Here is an 8,924-nt window from a genome sequence, read left to right as displayed (position 1 = left end):
AAACACTTTAACAGCTAACATAAACTTGCTACTAATAAAAAATATGGTACAATGAGGATTGTAGTGACTATGATAGTGTCAAAAAAAAGGGAGGGGAGAAATTTTGATATTGCGTAAAGAGTAAGAAATTTGCATTTCAAAATGCCTGCCAGATTGGTCAACATTTTTACAACTTATTTTCCAAACGATAGGTATTCTATTTTGTTACGTTTTGTTTGACGTTGAAATGCATACTTGCTTTTGTTATTTAACATAATTTGTTACATTTTTCAATAAAATTCATCAGTTTGGAAATATGTAATATCAAAGTTTTCCTTTCTACACAAACAATGTACGTATTAAACATGTCAAGCTTGATAAAGACATCAGTCGGTCTTGAAACGTTGCGACACGTTTAATACGTACATTGTTTGTGTAGAAAGTGAAACGTTGATTTTAAAATCTGTTTCATTTTATAAAATCAAAACGAGATTTGGAATAGATTTATACCTCAGAAGACAGATGCTTAAGAAATAGTAATGAATTATGCATAATAACTTCTTTAATATTGATATAAGTCAATGCCACCGAGTACTCCAAATCGGTGTAATCATGATCGATTACCACACACTAGATTCAATCGTACATTCTTGCTTACTGGTATATTAGAATACGGATCTATTGATATCAAAGCTGTAATTAACTTACAGTATTCGTTATTGTTTTAGCAGATTGGTGAGCGGTTCGTGTCGAAGTAACAGATGAAAGCAGTTAACCATGGCTGACGGTAACTATTTTAAGATCGTTACTAGCTCCTTCATAGTCACGTATCATTATGAATTTTAACGGAATTACTGTTTGGCATTGCCACAACAAGATTCTACCAAACGCGTTAAGTAAACTGGAAGTATGAATGACAAGCGTCAGTGATTCGAAAACGGAAAATACTGCAAAAATGGTCAATAATGGCATTGTCAATACAAACAGGAAGATTATACCAAATACAAAAATATCAATGTAATAAATGTATTTAATAGCCCAACAAAAAATGCTGATAGATATAAGTGAGTGAATGTTGCACAAACATTGCTTAGGTCTTTTAATAAAAATTCCAACTTCGAAAACAACAACGACAGCAATGATTGGCAAGCTTGTTGAAATGATCATTCTGATTGTTGGAATACGGAGGAAACAAAAACGAATAAATATTAATTAATGTTGCATAGTGTTCGTAAATCTGTTTTGGCCTACTGCAGTTTAGTAAATAATTATGGCATACCAAGACTGAAATAATTTTATATTATTTATGAACAAAAATAATACAGTTGTGTGACCACACAACGCACCGAAAATAGCGTGCGCACACCGTGCATACATCGTTCACGCACCGTCCGCACATCGGCCACACATGGTGCGCACAACTGTGCGATTCACAATCGTTCGCCCGTTGTGCGGCTTTTCTCCGCACAACTGTGCGAGTTGGTACAATTTGTTGGCCAATATTACAGAATGAAAAAAATACGGAAGGCTCGTATGTTATAATGTACACTGTATAAATATGTTTTGGCATACTGCAGTTTTGTAAATAAAAATGGCATTACAAGACTAAATAATGTTATGATATTTATGAAAAACAACCCTTAAAAATAATATTCAATATTATAACATGTTATTTTTATTAATCTAAACAGAGAATGTATCTTGCAGTAAAAACACTTTACATGTATTTCCAGTAACTGTTAAAACGAATAGTCTACCATATACTTTGTTTATATATTGTGGTTTTATTTTAAATTCTATCAAGGAACCAGACCGCCTATACAGGAAACAAGCGTACCCGACCCCTATCAACATCTGCGCCATTTTCCGTCTGACCTAGTGGAGGAATGGATTCGAACCCACACGGGTAACTTTGATAAGTTTGGATTTTAACAGTTACTCCTTGTTGATTGTGGTTGTCAACTTATTTTTGATCAACTGCATCGGCCAAATTTTCAAATGTGTTTGTGATATTCTGTTATAACTGCGAGACAATTAATTAAGTTTAATTTATATCATATGCATTTATAAAGTTTCTGTCACATTGGTTATCAGATTATTACATTATTGGTGTAAGGGCGATAATCAAGTCATTTAATCATAAATAGAAGGAAGTTAACTTATATAAACGTGTTGACTTGTTTTCTGTAGGTAACATGTTAATGATACAAGTGATGGGACAGCCGGGCCCTCACCAAGACCTGCGACAAAGAGTCCCCACACATCTTATGGATGACTTGCTTCAGCGAGAAAGAGGTATATATGTAACACAATATTATAATGATGTATTAATACCATTCCACCTCTCATGAACATCAATCAAACAACATGAATTACGTGAAGAAAAATGGTGATATTACGTCTTCTATATCGCTTTTATCAAATTAATCGACCTGCCATATTATGGTTCATCGATACACATCAAGGTATTAGACCAAAGTATGCTGACAAGAGTTGCACACTCTGTAGGTATTAGCAACTCCCTAAACGATACTACAACACGTACTTTGTAACTTAATTATCACCGGGACTATATCTATGTATTAAGACAAAAAAATTAATCAGAGATTATCATATGACCATTTTGATATCACACCCCATATCAGCCAGAGGACCGAAAGCCCGAGGGCTGATATCAGGACTCGAGGGCTGATATGGGGTGTGATATCAAAATGGCCATATCATAAACCTTTTATCATATGTTTTTTTCCTTTAAAATAAACAAAACATACACAAACAAAACATTTCTTCAATTTAATTTACTAATATTCATAAAAAATTACCAAAAACAATGATGTATATAAACAAAACAGTCATAAAAACTATCATAAAAAGCCAACATTTAGAAATTCCCAAATTCCTACAAAATAACATGGTTAATAATAGTTTTAACAATATAACACAATGGATCTGGTTGGAATTCAATTTAATCACTGTCTGAATCGATCATTGCCATTCGACGTTTTTTTAATGGCGTTTCATAGCTTGCAATGTTTATGGTGAATGATCCTCCCTGGATATTTGCCCCTGCAAAAAGACTGTGTGGGGATGACAAGGAGGAACTATTTGAATTTGTCATGGTAAATGGTAGGTCAATTATTGAAGGGATATTATCGGATACAGTGGGTACGGGTAAAGCGACTTCAATACACTTCATGTTTTCTCTTTCTTCTATTTGTTGGGATGCTTTAATTAAATTGTCATCGTCAGTGTCCCCGAGACTCACATTTTGTATCTGATATGGACGAGTATCACCATTAGGCCCCGCCGATAAGTCTGACAGGATGTTTGACATTCTTTTCTGTTGCTCTAAAGAGGCTGAACTATAAAGATTTATAGAGTTAATGTTCCTGTGACCAGTTATTTGAATGACCTCAGTTGGAGGGACACCATTATGAACAAGTGTGGTAACCTATGTTTTTCGAGCGGAATGATTGACCTTCCTACCTGTAATACCGCATTGCTCACACATCACTTTCATGATGGAACCTAGTTTGTTTTTACCCATGTTCTGTTTCACAAACCAAAGCGCATTTTCATTTTTAGACCAGTTTGTGTTGACCGCCAGGTAGAAAGGTGACTCAGGTGCTTTCATTGCTTCTGGTCTCTGACTTCTGTAGACCTTGTAGGCTTCTACTGGACATCTAGGATCATCTGAAATTATAAAAATATCAACGACATAAACAATAATACCACACAATCAATAAGCATTTATAAGACGTTAAACAAATCAAGAGACAAGTTGACAAAATAATGAAACAAAAATACAAAATGCATACTTAGAGCACATTATGAACCTTCACAAGAAAACAAAGTTGACGTCAGGTGGTCCAGATGAGTGAACATCTCCTGCTTCATATGTAAAAAGAAATAAAATTGCAACTAACCAGTTACAGAAAACATCTTTGGGTTGAATAGACGCCCTACTCCCTGTCCTGTCCTGGTTTTCGTCGACCGTTCACTGTACTCGAGGTATTCTTGGCCATCTGACGACGTTTTCAGGCAGACATCCCCCCATTTCATAACGATATGTTCCTGGCGACTTCCAAGACCGAAATGGGTTGTGTTGTTCCACCATATGGTGTTGTTAAGTGAGGTTGGATTCTCTGTAAAAATAAGACATTTAAGTTAGGCTTATGTTATTTTGTTCAACAAACCCTCTCAAAAGATTTTATTTCAAGTCGATATATTGTATAAAACAGTAAAACACAATACAATTTTCAATATCCATTGGGCATTCCTCACTCAATGATTACAGTAATACTAACTAGAACCAACAGCTACCAAGCTTATAGAACTATTTATTTATTGATTTGAATACTGTACCTACCTAAACCAAGCTCCCTTTTTTCATACAGAATTGACGCTTCTTCCTTATTTAGTGAATCAGCAGCATTTGGGCGTTTTCCTTTCCCTTGAGTCTTCAAATTCTTCATTTTTGCACATCACGAGAATGTTTGAATTTGATATCGGTCAAAATATTGACGTCGTAGTGTTGCTCCTGTAGGTAACGGTTAATGCTGGATTTTAAACACCTCAGACTTGATGGTTCGTACTCAGATTTATCGTTTTTTCTGACTTTAATGAAGAACCTGGCCATGTAATCCGCCAACTGAACCGAGTCAATAGACTCTGGAGATCTCCAATCGTTTTGAGACATCAGATAATCCGTGAAAATTTTGATGTCGGATTGCGTTTTTCTCGCAGTATTCTTGTTCCTCATGCTTTCCATGAAAGCTTCGGTATCATTAGTAGCATTATTAAATCGCCCCCTTGCATCCATTACACGTTTCGTCTCCTTTTCCAGTATTAATTCATCTAGTTGAACAATCCTTGCTGCCAATTCCTCTAAAATCTCCTCGCCATTACTAGTCGCCATCGATGTTTTTGTTAACGCAGACGACAGATGTAACACTAATAAGCAAATCCAAATCCGGAAGCGGCGCCATCCGGAAATTTGGGTGGGGCTTTGTAAATAAATCTTTGAAATATTTTCTACGAAACGTCATTTATTCAATGCCAACAATTCGTTTGTTTACATTAAAAGCAGACAGCAATAAGCGGAAACGGCAAAATCCTGAAATTTTAGGAGGGGGGGTGATATCACCTTCAAGGGGGTGTGATATCACCCCAAGGGGGTGATATAACCCGGGCTGATATCAACTTGTGGAAATTTTAGACTTATCACACAACCAAAAAGGGTGTTATTATTAGTAAACATATGATAATATACGTTATTGCAGTATAACAATTCAAATGTCCCGTTAGTTTTATTGTAAGCTTACGATCTGAAATACTCGAACAGCGCTATTTGTTATGTATTAATCATTATCTTAGACGCATATCTTATACTCAGTACACTTTTATTACAAATTTTAATAATCATTGTTTCAGAAAATATGTGTCGTTTCTATAATATAAACAGTTGGAATCTTCCATATACTTTGTTTATATATTGTGGTTTTGTTTTAAATTATACCAAGGAACCAGACCACCTATACAGGAAACAAGCGTACCCGACCCCTATCAACATCTACGCCATTTTCCGCCTGACCTTGTGGAGGAATAGATTCAAATCCGCACTGGTACTTTTGATAATTTTGGATTCTAACAGTTTCTCCTTGTTGATCGTGGTTGTCAACTTATTTTTGATCAACTGTATCGGCCAAATTTTATAATGTGTTTATAATATTCTGTAATAACTGCGAGACAGTTAATTAAGTTTAATTTATATCATATGCATTTATAAAGTTTTTGTTACATTGGTTATCAGATTATTATATTATTGGTGTAAGGGAGATAATCAAGTCATTAAATCATACATAGGAGGACGTTTACCTATATAAATGTGTTAACCTGTTTTCTGTAGATAATATGTTACCGATACAAGTGATGGGACAGCCGGGCCCTTATCAAGACCTGCGACAAAGAGTCCCCACACATCTTATGGATGACTTGCGAGAAAGAGGTATATATAATGATGTATTAATACCATTCCACCTCTCAGGGAAATCAATCAAACAATACGAATTACGTTAAGGAAAATGGTGATATTACGTCTTCTATATCGATTTTATCAAATTAATCGACCTGCTATATTATTGTTCATTGATATACATTAAGGTATTTGACTAAAGTATGCTGACAAGAGTTGCACACTCTGTAGGTATTAGCAACTCCCTAAATGATACTACAACACGAACTTTGTAACTTAATTATCACCGGGATTATAATAAGTATTAAGACAAATTGTGTAATATACGTTATTTCAATACAATTCATATGTCCGGTTAGTTTTATTGTAAACTTACGTTCCGAAATACTCGAACAGCGCTATTTTTATATGTATTAATCATTATCCTTGACGCATATCTTATACTCAGTACGCTTTTATTACACATTTTAATAATCATTGTTTCAGAAAATATGTGTCGTTTCTATAATATGAACAGTTGGCATCGACTCTTTGGTTTGCATCTTTAAACAATGCTTCACACTTTGATAAAATGAGCGTGAAAGTAACGAATCCATCATCTGATCAACTAAAACAACTGTTTATGTTTTAGGAAATGATGAATTTGTTCGCTTGAGCAGAACAGTGACTCCTGCATAGGAAGAAGGAAGTCACTGTTACATATGTATACTCTGATGTTGATGCCGGGCTGGAGTTCAGATTTACAAATCTTTAGTATGATGTTGATGCCGGGGCAGGACATCATTGTTACAGACTTATATCGTGATGTTGATGCAGGGTAGGATATGATGTTACGGACTTATATTGTGATGCTTATGCCGGATAGGTTATCATTGTTACAGACTTATATTGTGATGTTGATAGAGTTACAAAACTATAGTATGATGTTGATGCCGGACAGGACATCATTGTTACAGACTTATATTTTAATGTTGATGCCGCACTTGATATTATTGTAACAGACTTATATTGTGATGATGATGCCAGGCTGGATATCAGTGTAACAGCCATATATTGATATGTTGATGCCGGTTTCGATATCAGTGTTACAGACGTACGTTGTGATGTTGATGCCAGACTGTATATCAGTGTTACAGACTTATATTGTGATTTTGATGCTAGGCTGTGTATCAGTTTTACAGACATATATTGTGATGTTGATGCCGGACAGGTTATCAGTGTCACAGACTTATATTGGGATGTTGATGTCGGGCTGGATATCATTATTACAGACTTATATTGTTACACATTTGTACTGAGATTTATCAAACAGGGACGAAGGTTGATGTTAATTTTAACAGGGCTTTCCCACTCTAAAGGTATTGATCATTTTCAATCTGTGTAATTACATAATAACAAGTACAAAATGCTGATGACGTACTTTCGGTTGTTAATTGTAAATGTACATACAATCAGAACTCATCATCATTACACAGTAGACATTTCGTATTCTCTTTTTTGTCGATTGGGCCATGGAAACCACAAGCGGTGCAGTTTGATTCGGAATAATTTTAGCTGAATAGTTGAATGCTAAAGTAAAAATCGTCTATTGCATGGAAAAATCCAAAAACTGTAATGAAAAGATTCCAACAACTGCTTTACAGAATATAAGAGAGGCAATGAATCAACGTCTCAGTACATATGTCGTAACAGTTCATTGTGGATTAGTAACCTGTTTTCAGTTTTTTAGAGTCTAGACACCTGGCATTTACAATCTGTGCTTGACAAATGAAACGGGCGTTTTTGAAAGCTCGCAAAACAAGTTTTTAATTCCTGTTTTTGTTCAAAATAACCTGAGCTTTTGATATCAGCAGCAGTTTATAACATACGACCTTTGTTTATCATTTACCATCAGTATTGCATTCAGGTTATACATATGATTATCATTGAAGATGCTATAATTCTTACTGAAACATCATACATTTTAGTAGGTTTTGTAATACAAAGTTTGAACTCAATGCAATTGGTTCAATCAAAGTAATATAATAAGAAACTAAGAAAAAAATAGGTAACAAAATAATGTAGATGGTTCAAAAGGACAATGTAAATAATAGGAGATGTGCTTCCGTCTAAACTGAGAACTTGAATTAGCAACATGACAATCACACTTCACATCGAAAGAAACTTTACGGGAAGGTTTTTTATGTACGAAATCAAAACTGTATAGAGCAAGTCAGACAGATACTGAAATGTTTGATCATAATTATAAACACATAACGAATGGTGGTTAACTTCATATGATCATTTGAGCAAAACATGTCTTTTGTTTACTAATAAAAAAATCCTATTTTGTTGGTAGCCATTTTGCATTCAGTAAACCAGATTATCACTTATATTGTTATCCTGAATGTGCTCTAGAATAAGTTATAAAGGTCAGTTACTCTGATGTTATATTGGTACACACTTTATGTTAAACACTTCAATAATAAATTCTCGTCACTTTATCTGATATCATATATATATAGATGAGACTTTTAACACATTAATAATTAAAAAATGATTGTCAATTTACCTTTGTTGTATCGATACTGCTGTGATTATAAACATGGAAAATGCATTTTTGTCTCTTTTCTTGATGCGATTTGTCTACAGATGATGCAAGCGTCCACGTTGCGTTGACTGACGGGGCTATGGCTATTACAGTATTCTGTATAATGATGATTGGACGTTGTGTTGTTGTTGTTGTACACATGCAGATACAAGGTCAGGATTGGATTTAATGTTTTCGTCCAATTACTTAATTTACCTGTTACCATCATTATATTAACACAATGTAACAAATATGAATAAAAAAATGTTCTTAAACAAAATGGAAAATTATATAACTGATGACATGTTATTATATATAAATAATACTTTTTGTTCTTACTGAAAGGTATAGTTATGTATTAAACACTTGGCCAGGTTGGATTATTAAACGTCATGATTCGTC

At 34.4% G+C, this 8,924-nt stretch overlaps 1 pseudogene; it reads right to left on the bottom strand.

The window, feature by feature from the left end:
- Nucleotides 1-2,934: 2,934 nt before the first annotated feature.
- On the bottom strand, nucleotides 2,935-4,454 carry LOC110445748 (annotated as a pseudogene).
- Nucleotides 4,455-8,924: the final 4,470 nt, after the last annotated feature.

Source organism: Mizuhopecten yessoensis, unplaced genomic scaffold (assembly GCF_002113885.1).
Source record: "Mizuhopecten yessoensis strain PY_sf001 unplaced genomic scaffold, ASM211388v2 scaffold2337, whole genome shotgun sequence".
Taxonomy (NCBI): domain Eukaryota; kingdom Metazoa; phylum Mollusca; class Bivalvia; order Pectinida; family Pectinidae; genus Mizuhopecten; species Mizuhopecten yessoensis.
The sequence above is the reverse complement of the archived record's forward strand: the minus strand, read 5'-3'. Positions and strand labels throughout refer to the sequence as shown.